Genomic DNA, 15,036 nt, shown 5'->3' on the forward strand with positions numbered 1-15,036 from the left:
GTATTTATTTATCTATTCATTTGTGTATATACTTACGTATTTGTTTTTATTTTGTGTGTGGATGATCATGGGTGGGAATTGTATGTACACTTGTTCCCTTTGATGTGTTTGCGATGTTTGTCCATATAAACAATTAATTTATCTCCCGATAAATGAGGTAATTGCTGAGTCTCAATGATTTTATTACAATTGAATGTTGTATTGGTGTATTCGTACGTCTTGAGGTGGCGCAAAAACCAGATTTTTAATGAGTACATACAAATATTTCAACTGACTGATTTAGTTATATATATAGAAAGTAAGAAAAATATGTTTTTTGGGGGTATTTTTCCGTGGAGGGGGTGTCCATGGCCCAATATGGAGACAAACCCATACAAAAGGATTTTACGAAAGACGCACACTGCTTGAAGAGGCGTTTTAATGACACTGTTGCTCGGTTCAAAACCAAATGAAATTCCCATTTCGTTGACAAGTAAGAACGTGCGGGATATGCTTAAATGTAATGTTTATCGTTTAGTCGACCCATGTATACACTAGTCCTAACTTGGTTTTTTTTAACATGCCATTTCAGTCGATTTTCTAAGTGGTTTAAATGTAGATTGATTGGAACTGATCCAGCTCGAAAATGTGCTTCAGCAACACGTCTGTTCAAGACAAAAGCCGTGTAGTTTTTAGATTTCGTTCATTGAAAAATATCATCTCCCGCACCAGCCGTAGTTTGAAAAAAGGGAAAATAGGCTTACATTATAATCAAATCTTGCAAAAAGTTAGTAACTTGAATGTTATTTATTTGTAACTGACGCCCAAATCAACTATTTTAAAATGTGAGAATCAAAATGGCGGTTGGTCTGCTTACTGTGGTTAGTACATGTAATCACATTTTAGGGTTAAATCAAGTCATCCGTCATGCGCTTTTCAGAACCAGTGTTAATATACAGTTATGGGATCGTACAATGTGCGATGTGGGAACGAAACCATCATGATGTATGCACAATCGATTTATGTGCGATTGTAAAGTGCAAGCGAATTGGCGCACGATTGGCAATCGAAACGAAGTGTGTGCAATAACTATCTTGTTTGATGTAAATTGAGAAATTGATTACGAATCATGTTAAAATGTTCGGAACGGTTTTGAAAAAAAAATGGTACATACAAGGTTTCTGAAATTTCCTTTATGGAATTATATATGCAAGCGTTACAGCTTCGAATCTATCCAATTAGCGAACATTTAATATTATCAATTTTCAACTTGATAAAATCGTGTGCGATCAACCAGGGCTCCGGTTTGTGACCTTATTTGTCATAACTCGCCATCGAGGCATGAAATTTCGGGTGTCGCATAGAAAATCAATACCAAATATCTCCTCGAGTATATAAGCCTCAATTGCGAAAATATATACGTAAATTTGATTGTATATTGCATGCAATGTTGTATGAATAAATAAGTAAATAAACAATGAAACAATATACAATTTGTTGATTCCGAGATTAGTCATTGATTCGGGGCAGACTATAAAAAGACGGAGGGGGCTGTTGTTTCAGGAATTATAGTCAATTTCAAATTAATTCAACTGTAAGTGTGTTTGTTTAACTGTGGTTAAGTAAGGAACTGAACTGGTTGCCCTAGTCTTGCGAAGTATCGCATATCTGTGCTTACCGAAACGGGGCGAAAAACAGAACCGCGACTCCGTGACCTACCTACGTTGAAGAAGAATGATGGTAGCTGCAGATTATAATGCGCATTGATTAAATAGTAGATCCATATGCTTACGTATCATCTACCTTTATAGGTATATATAGATAAGATAAACCTTTTATTTCATACGAACGTGTATTAAGATAATATATACTTTGCATTGTGTCTTTTTTATATATCTTCGAAATATTCTGCATTTTTTTTCCATTTCGCAGGATTGATTGACCTAATGGTGCTTGGCCCACAGTTGGTCGTTAATATACATCATGGTGCCTGTGTAATAGAAAATCGTCGATTATCAGTACCTCGTGAAAAATATTCTGGACTATTAAACAGACACCTGTGATATGCTTTTCCTATTACAAAATCACTAAAGCACACTTAGAATAAATTAAATCTCGACTTTCCTGTAGGCCTAGAAGTCGCAATGGCTTTAGTCTTGCAGTGTTGATATCTGAGTGACTTAGACGCTTAAAAGGGAAGGGCTTAATTCCAAAATGTCACAAGTTTTCAATAGTTCGCCTGTGATCAAATTCCGAAACGTCATAGGTTTCCAATAGCTCACACGTGACCGTGCAAGAGTCACTTTAGCCGTGCAATAGTTCAACAAAATCAAACGCCTTATATAATAACATCGGATATATCTGTGCGCACGATGTACACGAGGAGTTTGGTGCGTTTTGCAATCCCATAGCTGAACCCAAAAAGGGTTTACGTAGCACAGGTCATCATCGCCGGATGTAAAATATCATTACACGGAACGATAAGCCGCTAAGTATGGCGATATCTTAAAAGCTATGGTTAGTTTCACGAACAATGCATATGCTCAATAACAAATTACAAGAATGTAGGGTTTGACTGCTGTCCCAATTCATCGTTAACCTGTGGCAGTTATTGTAATAATGTTGTTTGGAACAGCATTTGGACTAGATTACTTTAACTTTTCTAGTTACCATTGTATCTGATCGATCATGAGCTATGTTAAATACATGTATTTAATTGCATTGATGTTATGTGCTTGTGGTTTATATTTTATTATGTATTCAGTATTACGTATCGATCTTATATAGTAATTATTAGTCTAATATGGTAATGAATAGGTCACGTGACCAGCGCGAGACTGCGCAGTCAGCTCAAGACAGGTCACGTGACGTCAGTTTAGCGTCAGCTGGAAAGGAGAGTGCAAAGGCCAAAGGTGAATGCGTTTTTATTTGCATTCCCACCTGTTCTGCATAATATCTGGCTTTTGCTTTCTCTTTTTACAATGTAATCTCTGCGAGATTTCATTCTATATTCGTAAGTTTGTCAAAGAATTTTTCGATCTTATTAATATGTGTAGGTGTTGGGCGGATTTCGCCCTCACCTACAATAGTCAAATAGAACTTTAACCTTACTTTGATAAATGATGTTATGTAATATTTGTTTGTGTTACATAATGCTTTGAGATTATATGTTAGAGTATAATCATACATGTCGTTTTAATAAACGGTCATTTCAATCAACGTATGTGTTGCTGTTTCTTAATGACTATTATACAAGCTTGCAGTCTGACTGGGTGTGTAAAAACAAGCATCTTGGCATAAATATTATTTTGTGCAAATTTGTGCAGAAACAAGACAGGAAGACTTGCTTCTGCGGTCATTCGGTATCGTCAAGGACGTTGCCATCACAGACAATATGGACATGTTGACGAGGCAGCAGAATGTAAGCACTAAGATGAGATGTACGTCACTCTGCGTTCAGCTGGGATGTGAGTGTACGTCATTTGCTTATGACAGCAACACCAAGACGTGCCACGTGTTTCGCAAGACTCTAACCACCGGGAGCGGGAAAAAAGTAGGATACAACAAGATTACAGGTAATGTTTAGATTCACTGTCTTGCTATCGCCATTTTCAGTCATCATGTATGGCAAGCCAAGTTGTCATTTATTCGCGGAGCAATGTTGATCCAGGATTTTACTAAATTATATCAGATATCTTATATGTTTATGCGATATCTTATATGTTAATGAGATATCTTTTATGTTTATAAGATATCTTATTTAAAATTTATAAGATATCTTATTTAAAATTTATAAGATATCTTATATAATATATAAGATATATCATATAATATATAAGATATCTTATATCTTTATAAGATATCTTATAAACTTTTATTTATGAGCTATCTTATGTAATATATAAGATATCTTATAAAGAAAAGTTTATAAGATATCTTATAAAGAACGAGACTCTCGTGAGACCGGCAAAACATAAAAGTTCGACAATGACTGCTCCCTCTGTAAGATAACTCCCATTTTGTTGGAAGACACGTGGAACATTCACAATCAACCCTCTGTCGCGATCACGATCGGCTAGGCACGGTGCAGATATGGCAATTATGAATCTGTTTTAAACCATTTTATGTAGTTCCAGCTTCATCTCGGCTCTTTCATCGAGTGGGGGAGAGTTAATTATCTCAAATTGAAATCTCGTTCTTTATAAGATATCTTATAATTGGATTATATAAGATATCTTATAAAGTATATAATATATTTCATAAAGTTTATAAGATATCTTATTTAATTTTCTTTCTAAGATATCTTATATCTTTTATGAGATATCTTATATATTATATAAGATATCTTATAAAGAAAAGTATATAAGATATCTCATTTAATATATAAGATATCTTATAAAGTATATAAGATATCTTATAAAGTTGATAAGATATCTTATATAATTATACAAGATATCTTATATAATTTAGTAAATCCTGGATCAACGTTGCTCCTTGAATAAATGACAACTTGGCTTGCCATAAACATGGATCAATTAGATGACGTGATGACGTCGTGGCGGACTTATTCACTTCAGACCACTGTTTTGAAATACATACGCCGGACACTGCTGAGAAGTGAAGACAACATCTGATGTTGCAAAACATTAGGTTCTCTGTTTGATATTGTGTTACAACTGGAATATTTCTATCTTTCATTACTCATATGTTTTACGATTCTCATTTCATTTCGCTTGATACATCAATATTGCACGCAAAAATTAAATTAATTCAAATTGTTTAAGCATTAAGAACTTTATGTTAAAATAATGCATACGTTTGTTTGCAATGTTCTGTTTTATTAACTGGTATCTTGTATATTCATATTAAAATGTATTCCGTGTGGCGAAAAAGATGATACAAATGTCGTTTCGTAGAGGTTTTTTTATTCAACATATTAATATTGCATGCATAGTTAAGCGAATTTCAAGGGACAACTTCCTTATCTATTTAGAATGCGCAACACCTCGACAAATACTGGACGCCCCTTTGCAGCATTACACAGGTTGTATAGCTACTTACGACTGTGACTTTGGCTACACCTCATCCGGATCTAGTGACTTAAATGTGATCACGTGTCAAGAGGATGAGGCGTGGAAACCGAGTAACTACGCATGCGTACAGATTCGTAAGCATTACTCTACTTCCCCAGCGTGTCACTATTTCTTCTAGAGGGAAACTTATTTACATTATTGAAATCAGCATTGTCATTGTACCGAGAACAACGTGTCGTAATACGTCGTTAACAAATACCATATCTTATCTGTCGATAGTCAAAGGTTTTCTGAAAGAAGTCTAAAAAGAAAAAAATAAGTATCAGACTTGGTTTTGTATTTTGATATAGTGTTCAGGTATAGTAAGTGCACGGTTATAACCTATTGAAAAGGCAGACATGCAATAGATTTTACTAAACACTGTCTCACAAAGTTTTTTCAGAAATGAAAAACAATAAAATAAAATAAAAGGAAAAAAAAACTACAAAAAGAGCACAAGATAGAAATTTAAACTTAAGTGTTAATGAGAACACAAAATAGAATGACGTGTACATTTGACAAAGATATAGAAGATATATGATCCTGAAGCATCCTACAAATACATTTATACAAGTTAAGCAATGCAAATGGAGTGATATAATCCGCAACTTAAACATTCTGTATATATTTGATGCAGCTTGCCTTTCACCAACAACACTCGCAGACGGATATGTTGATGTGACTTCGCTGAGCGTAGGGAGTGTGGCAACTTATGAATGTAACACCAACTTCATCAACACAGGAGGGGAGGTAAACACTCTCACCTGTGTACTTGGAGGGACGTGGTCAGGAGAAATCGACATGGTCTGTAAGTATAGAAACTAAGTTTGATATATAACAGCTTTGGTACTAGACTTAAATGACCATTATTTTGAAGTATAATAACATAATAAAAATGAGACGATGAAATCCTACGGTGAACATGTTATAACAGACACTGAATTTTAACAGTAGAAATATTATTATAACAGACACTGAAATATCACAGTAAATATGTTATAACAGACAATGAAATCACACAGTAAACATGTTATAACATACACTGAAATCACACAGTAAACATGTTATAACAGACCCTGAAATCTCACAGTAAACTTGTTATAACAGACACTGAAATCTCACAGTAAACATGTTATAACAGATACTGAAATCTCACAGTAAACATGTTATAACAGACACTGAAATCTTACAGTAAACATGTTATAACAGACACTGAAATCACACAGTAAAACATGTTATAACAGACACTGAAATATCACAGTAAACATGTTATAACAGACACTGAAATCTCACAGTAAACATGTTATAACAGACACTGAAATATCACACTAAAACATGTTATAACAGACACTGAAATCTCACAGTAAACATGTTATAACAGACACTGAAATCTCACAGTAAACATGTTTTAACAGACACTAAAATCTCACAGTAAACATGTTATAACAGACACTGAAATCTCACAATAAACATGTTATAACAGACCCTGAAATCTCACAGTAAACTTGTTATAACAGACACTGAAATCTCACAGTAAACATGTTATAACAGACACTGAAATCTCACAGTAAACATGTTATAACAGACATTGAAATCTCACAGTAAACATGTTATAACAAACATCGAAATCTCACAGTAAACATGTTATAACAGACACTGAAATCTCACAGTAAACATGTTATAACAGACCCTGAAATCTCACAGTAAACTTGTTATAACAGACACTGAAATCTCACAGTAAACATGTTATAACAGACACTGAAATCTCACAGTTAAAATGTTATAACACACACTGTAATCCCACTTTAAACATTTTATACCTATTATAACCGACACAAATTATATTCTAAAGATATCGATTATTTGATTATTTGCTAGGCATTGTTTTATTATAACCCAAACAGACACGTTATGATTAGCTTGGCATCCTCGCAAAGGATGCCACGGCTTTAGCTACAGTACCGCTGACATTCAGAGTGTCATTCACTACCCATATAATTATATAATTGCGCTTGCTGATAAAGTTTTCATATTCGTTACTTTAAAGATTGGTAATTAAAACATGTTACCTGAAGACTATCCATAGACCGTGTACAGCCAACGCAAGAATACAACGTATACCCCAATAGCCAAGGTCATTCGGAGTAATTAAATGGCTTGTTGTAAAATGTCTTTTCATATCAGGATCAAGAGATGACATACTGTAAAATTTGAAATCATAAATGCTCTACAATCTTAAGTCCTTGAGGACCAAACACACGGTTTTCAGTCCATTCATCATTAAACCTCTACATACCATAACTATTGTATTCAGTATGGATGGTAGGTCAAGATATCATGGCATGATGCTACCTCTTTATTCAATTAGAGTACTGTCAATGGGCTTATTTTGACGCACTAACATTTTCGCATATATCAACATTTTCACAGGTGAGAGAAAGAATGCGTAGGCGCACCCACATTACATTGTTATTAATAGATATATAGAAAGTGTAATTAGAGCAATCAAAATGTATTGCCATGCTTCCACACGAAACGCCGCTAAAATAATATTACCACTAAAATATGTACAGCAAAGGATAGGTGTCGTTACACTATACATACAGACAGGAAAATAGTCCTAAAGGGATGCCATCTCTGGAATACCTTATTAAACAAAAGGCAATTTCTATTTTGGAAATAATTGGGACGATGCTTTGTGTGGATCCCAAGCTATTAAGTACTTTCATTTCTTTGATTGTTTTAGTAGGAAATGCTGAAGTGTATATAGGGGGTACTAATGAAATCGTTTATGCATTTTTCAAACTGTTTTCTCGTTAAAGGCTCTGTTTCGAAGGAGTATGTCATTAGAATTAGGACAGGACATATCAAAGACTCTGGCACTGATGCAAATGTGTACATGATTGTATACGGTGAGCTGGGAAATTTCAAAGTAAATTTTCCTCGGTCCATGCAATTCGAGGAAAACCTTGTCGAGGAACACAAGGTAAAGTGTAATGTGTTGTGAACTCTATATTTAATGTTTTGATGTCAATCGACATTAACCATACAAAATACAAAAAAAAAGAGAGAAAATGTACTGAATTTGGATGGAAACAACGTTATTAACTTATGCTTGAACGAACTATCCTTACATCTGTTTTATTCTTAAAAATGACAAATATTTTTTTTTTACATTTTAAGAAAACATTTTCTATCTCAAAACCACATCAAAGACAGGCTTGTTTTGTTTGTTGGTTTTGTTTTTAATCCCACGCACAACGAGGTTGACGGGAGATATGCAAATGGTTTCCATCCGTTCGTCCGGATTCACTTTCCGAACGAGATATTTTAAGAGAAATGATCAGATTTTGATGAAACTTGCTTGGTAGACTTATCACCTAAACCCCTCGCTCAAGTTTAAATATCGTCGTATTCTGCGCATATTTAATCAGGCTGTTGTGATCGGATTGACTGATTACTTTCCGCACGATAAACAGTATTTTAAAGAAATAATCATATGTTTATGAAACTTATTACCTAAACTCCTTCCTTAAGTTGGATTATCGACATATTCCACGCACATTTAATGAGGTTGCTGTGATCTGATTTGCTGATTGCATTCCGTTTGTTATTTTTTAAAGGAATGATCGGATTTTGATGAAACTTGCTTGGTAGACTTGTTTCCAATTATGTTGATTACTTTCACACGAACTTGATATTTGGTTGGGTTTATTTTGTTTAACGTCCTATTAACAGCAGGTAATTTAAGGACGGTCTCCCGTGCATGCGACATGCATGCGTGTGGTGAGTGCGTATGTGTGTTTTGGGAGGCTGCGGTATGTTCGTGTTAAGTCTCCTTGTGAAAGGCCGGACATTTTGCCGATTTATAGTGCTACCTCACTGAAGCATACTACCGAAGACACCCAGCAGGACACCCCACCCGGTCACATTATACTGAACCAGTCGTCTCACTCCTTGTATGCCGAGCGCCAAGCAGGAGCAGCAACTACCATTTTTAAAGACTCTGGTATGTCTCGGTCAGGGGACAGAACCCAAAGCCTTCCTCACAGGGGCGAATGCTCAACTAAAGGCCAAAAGTGAGGCAGTGTCAAGGGAGACGTTAGGAAGAAGAAAGTTGTTAAGAAGGAAGAGAAAAAATAAGATCCCAAATTTAGTCGCCTCTTACGATCATGCATTGGGGGCAGCAGGTACAATTCTTACGCCATACCTGCAGGGCAGTGAACTTGAACATATTTAATTATTCTACTTGCTATGGCATGTGTCATGTTTTTATGCATGCTGTCCACACTTTGATTCCATTTAATACATGAGCGGGGGATTTTGACGACTATGTCCTTATTAGATAAGGAATTATACCCTTTATATTATACTTTTTCAATCTTTGGCAGTATTTTTAATTTTCAGTCTTTTTTATTTTGCTTATATTCAACCACTTTTCTGTTCAACCCACCTCCTCTATATATTATGTAGCTGCATTTTGATGTTTAAAATATTGGGTAAAAACTAGTAGACGGATTTGAAAAATATTCATGAATTCGCTGATAAGTTGTATTTTATTCCACCGTACACGCAATAGAAACACCGTTCAATGCATATATTTACATCAAACAATTCGTTGAAATACCTTACGAAGAACATAAAAGTCGCGATGTGTTGCGACGTTGGTAACTACGGCAGTCGTGGTTGCTTAGATAATATAGTTCGAGTGAATCTACGTTAAGACACCAGTATTGTTTACAAAATTAAAAGAAGCAACTCAACATTTTTGTTTAATACATTTAACGTTTTCAATTCATTAATATATTCATTATCCACAATTTCTGTCTCGCATTAACTATGCTTGTCAAGCAGTAGTGGTGTGGTCGATTGTTCCATAGGAACTGTACGCTTTAGCCATTTTTGTTAGCTTACCTTGTGGAAAAATTAAATATTCACTCATTTCTGCAATCTTCATTTTAGTATTTCACAAACCACCCACTTCCCATTAGCTTTTTGTACAGGGATCATCGGGGAACAGGAGAAAACGCTAAAATTGCGTAGATCAGTCCTTTGAAAATGGCGCCGTGTGTGTGTGTGTGTGTGTGTGTGTGTGTGTGTGTGTGTGTGTGTGTGTGTACGAGTATGTATTCACAACTTTTTATGCAACGGATGGCATAGATAAAACTGTTTCATCCACTTGCCGTTTTGGTACAAAAATGTACAATTCAAAACAGCAATGAAGTCAATTGATGCATTGATATGTTTGCTCTTGTCCTGGATTTGACCATTGATATTGATACAAGAGAAAAAAAAAGATTAAAGGAACGACAACTCGTGCAATATCAGTAAAGAAAGATAAGTCCTTGGACGTAGCACGCTCAGGAGAAGGCTACCACCTCAATTCAGTCCACAAGGGATGAATTATAACAGATGTTTACGTTTTGATAAGTCAAAATATCCAAGAAAATAAAACGTAGCGCAAATTGTCATGACAATGTATTTATGTATGTGTTTGTCAACCTTGAAATTATTTTCTTGTTAATGCACCTGACATCTATTAGAACTTGCTGGTATTATAAGTAATGGTAAGGATATGTCTACATTTAATCAAATTGATACATGTAGAATTGAAATTAACACAAATATTGTTTTTAAAGTAGTTCCCTAGGAGTACATTTAGTTATCCTTCTGTTATGCTATTCAATGCACATGTTAACGTATAATTCATTCCTGTATTTTGTACACTATCTAGGTAACATATCGCGATGTCGGCACATTGAACCAGATAAAGATTGGCCATGATAATACTGGACTGTACCCAGGTTTCTATGTTGACTGGGTAAGTATAGATCGGTGTGCACATATACATGTCGATTTATTGTAGTAACTATTAATTCCATCCGACAAAGTAGGCGAGTTTCTTACTTGCCCACCACTTTGTCCATGCCTAATCTCAGAAACTACGATTGCGGTTCCTACCAAACTTTGAACACATACCAAGTATGAAGTCTAGATATTCATCTTACTTTTTTTTGCTGGACCAACGTTCAAAGATGGCTGCCGCTGTCTCTGATTGGCCGGTACCATATTCAGTAATAACTTAATTTTATTGGATGGAATAAAAAAAAAAAAAAAGAATGCTTGAGGACAGGACAGCGCTCATTTTCAACAAAAGAATATTTGAGGTCATTCCTGATATGGCTGTCAAGTGCAGGTTTCTGATTGATCAAATTTAAACACTCCCTGATCTTCATGAAATTTGGTATGTCAGTACTCCATGGAACAATGGTAACTTTCGTAACCTCAACTTTCCGTTATTATCATAATAGCTGTCATTTCCTGTTATCTGATTGACCGAAATTCCAAAATTGTTGATATTTGATAAAATTTGGTATCATATTCACCATGGAACATTAGTTACTTTTGTTACCTCTTTTTCGCACTTTAACAAAGAGGCTGTCATTTTCTGTCTTCCGATATGTCGAAATTTATATATTGTTAAAATTTGGTATATATTAACGCCAGGGAGGACACGGATAGCTTTCGTAAACTCACTTTCACATTTAAACAAAATGGCCACCATTTCCTTGCATCGGATTGGTGGAATATTCTATATTGTCCAATTATGATGAAATTTGTATGTAGATACATGTACATCCTGTGACACCGGTCACTTTCGTAACCTAAGTTTCATATTTTAACAAAATGGCCACCATTTCCTGGCCTCTGATTGGTCGATGATGTTGTGCGATTCCGGTGAACATTGGCATATATGATTGGGTTTGGGGGACTTCTGTTTTGACTCCTCATTACAATTACAAAGTACATTTTTTCCTTGTTGTTTCTCCAGGGGTCTCCATGCATCAATCTTTTTGTTTATATTTTGTTTTTTTCTTTGGGTTCTCCGGCTTTCCTCCATCTCAAAAACCTGGCACGTCCTTAAATGACTCTGGTTGTTAATAGGACGTTTAACAAAATAAACCAAACCAAGCCTTCCTATTATCAATTTAGGGTTACAATTCTGATTATAATTTGGTTATTCGGTATTCTCTGGGTTTTTCTTCTTTTTTTTCACTACTCCTTATAAGAAACAAATGGTGTGAAATGTATTTAAACAGTGCTTGTTCTTTAATTCAACAATAGGTTTCAGTCTCGGACAAACAGATCTACTGTTTTTATGATGTATCATCATGGATAGAGGTTGGAAAACTTGAGATAACAGTACCAATTCATACTTGTCAGTAAGTATTGTGTATGATTATTTCTCATAGAATACGACATAATTTCAGTTGAATAGCCCGTATGTCATTTATACAATTATACACTGTTAGTAGGCTGAAGTTACTGATATTCGAAGTTTAATTCATTTGAATAGCGGCATGGCTTGGAATACACACTTGTGATTAATATTGTTTTTAAATCCAATTCTGATTATTATGAGATTTATTACATAATGTGATAGATGCACTTCCCCGTCTAGATTTGAACATATCATTTGATTAATGTTCCCTACTCTCGCCTTCTATGTATCTACACGGAAGGTCTTTAACATCACTTACGTGTTCAAGAAGTAGAAAACAGCTGTGTGATGCAGTTAACAGGGGTTGGACACGATTTTCCAAATGATGATCGATATATATATATATATATATATATATATGTATTATAGTGTCGACTGTCGATGACCCTTGATTTGCTATTTCGAAGATCCTTAATTTGCTATTTCGCTGACCCTAATAGGTTCTACTTTGCTGTGTGTTCTGTACAATTCTATAAACTGCACCCTGTTAAGTATATAAATATTTACATATTTGTTCCAACGAGCGCAGAAGAGTGAACTTTTAGCTCTCTATATGGTTTCTTTCAGATCCGCCACCAAGTAGAGCAAACACCAGAAGAACAGACAGAGGGACATTTACAAGATGTCCCACTGGTGACAGGCAATGAACGATAAATATTCCAGAATTGCCGTTGTGATTAAAGGTTACATCACAACTTATGTTCCAGATTATTTACAGAAGCGATAGTGGGGGAAATTATGTTAAGCAAAAAAAATGTACTTAAGCCTGATACTGTACTTAAGCGGGCACAACTGAATATTGACACTTCTTTAACTCTATGTCGTTATATAAGACTCGCTATATGAACTTAGATACACACTCTTGATAGTGATTAGCCTAGGGGACGCTGATAAGTATGTTACTTATTCCTTTGTATTACTTATGTTAATATTTCTAGTTATTTTTTATCTATCCATGGTTTTTTTTTATGAAACTAAAATATTTAAAACAGTTTCTCTTATTCCAATATTTTACTTCCTGAGAAAATATGTTCCTTTGTGCTTGAAAATTATTAAATTTCTATTTTGCCAATAGTCATTTTTAATATTAAGCAGAACCGATGGTTAACAGAGATATTTTCTATGTAATCACGTTATACAAGCAACGCTTAGAGCGCACAATTTCATAATGGGATTTCCTACAATAGCCATTTTTGTATTTTAGACACGAGACAAGTCGCCTTTCACAGAGAACACAAACAGTGTAGTACACAGTATATGTGGTATAGCATTTTAGAGCGTGCCTAAACTAAGGGGACAATACCATTTACATGTGGCCTTTGAAGTAAAACCACAATCATTTTACACACGTTTTCGTTAATGTAACAGTTATCCCCCTGAACACATATTGATGAGACTTGCATATCTTTCAACAGTGTGCATTCATATCTTTATCAGAAGCCGTTGTATCTCAACACTGATTTTCATGCAGTCATGGATGAAACCAAACAATACTAAGAGGATGCAAAGCTTTTGCTATTTCCATGAATTATATCGACTGCTGACGGACACAGAAATTAAAATAGGATGTGGAGAGGTGCAGTATGATAAAAACATTGATGGTGTTTTATGATCACCATGTCGAATATATGATAGCATATTGGATTGCTTTAATGAGCGAATTAGTTATATTCTATTCTGTAGAGGTCACGATGTACTGTAATATTATTCTAAAAATTCTTTAGGCATTTTTTTTTTTTTTTTTTTTTTTTGCATTTCATATTCGACTTTTCTGTTGACCTGGACCACTGTATAAAACATGGTAACATACACATCTCCCTATGATAAGTTTAAGTTGCTGTATTTTTTCAATCGAAGTGAAGTTTCTGGCGGGAAAACTATATACATGTATGCATGTATGAGAACAAAGGGACTGTGTATGAACAAAGATGTCGAAATCGACGAATTATGTATCATGTACAGCAAATCCCGCGATCAAAATGACCATAAATCTCAGTTTATCAATATTAGATATTTGGCAAGATGGATTGATAGGTATTTGTTAAATAGGAACTTTGAGACATTTCCGTATTTTACACGTGTGGCACCGACTCAATAAGGAAATTATCAAAATACATAAAACCTTCATCAAAAAAGCCAATTTTGATGATATCTGCATCACCAACACCTCAGCAAAATCCGGCGCTCGGGTGTAAAGATCATTAACATGTTCGGTGCCACAGGTGTAAAATACGTGTGCGACTCAGCAAAAACTGAGGGATGTTTTTCCTGTCCATTATCCTTGCAAATTAGAGCCAATTCTTCTAATTGAAGGACTGCATTATTAGATCAAAAAATAAAAAAAAAAAAAAAAAAAATGAAATACCTCATCCGTGATTTCAACACCGTCTCCGTGTTAATTTTGCTTTTGAAAGATAAGAATTCAATTTAATCTAGTCTTATCTTAAAAAAGTAACCAATAAGATAAACATATTATAATCTTAATGAAGATTTGATTCATTTTCGATCATATTTTGACTCTATCATTTGCCTTTGTTTAGACGAAAAACCTCAAACATTTTAGAAGTCATAATCCCTTTTCTTCGAAAAAAGAAAAGAAAAAAAAACCTCTTAAGTTTCCTCCAAAAAATGCTCAACTTAAGGACTGAAGCTTTTCCACATTTGAACAAAGTAAATACTTCGTTTATCAAACAAATCTGTTGA

The sequence above is a fragment of the Pecten maximus genome, chromosome 7, assembly GCF_902652985.1.
Source record: "Pecten maximus chromosome 7, xPecMax1.1, whole genome shotgun sequence".
NCBI lineage: Eukaryota > Metazoa > Mollusca > Bivalvia > Pectinida > Pectinidae > Pecten > Pecten maximus.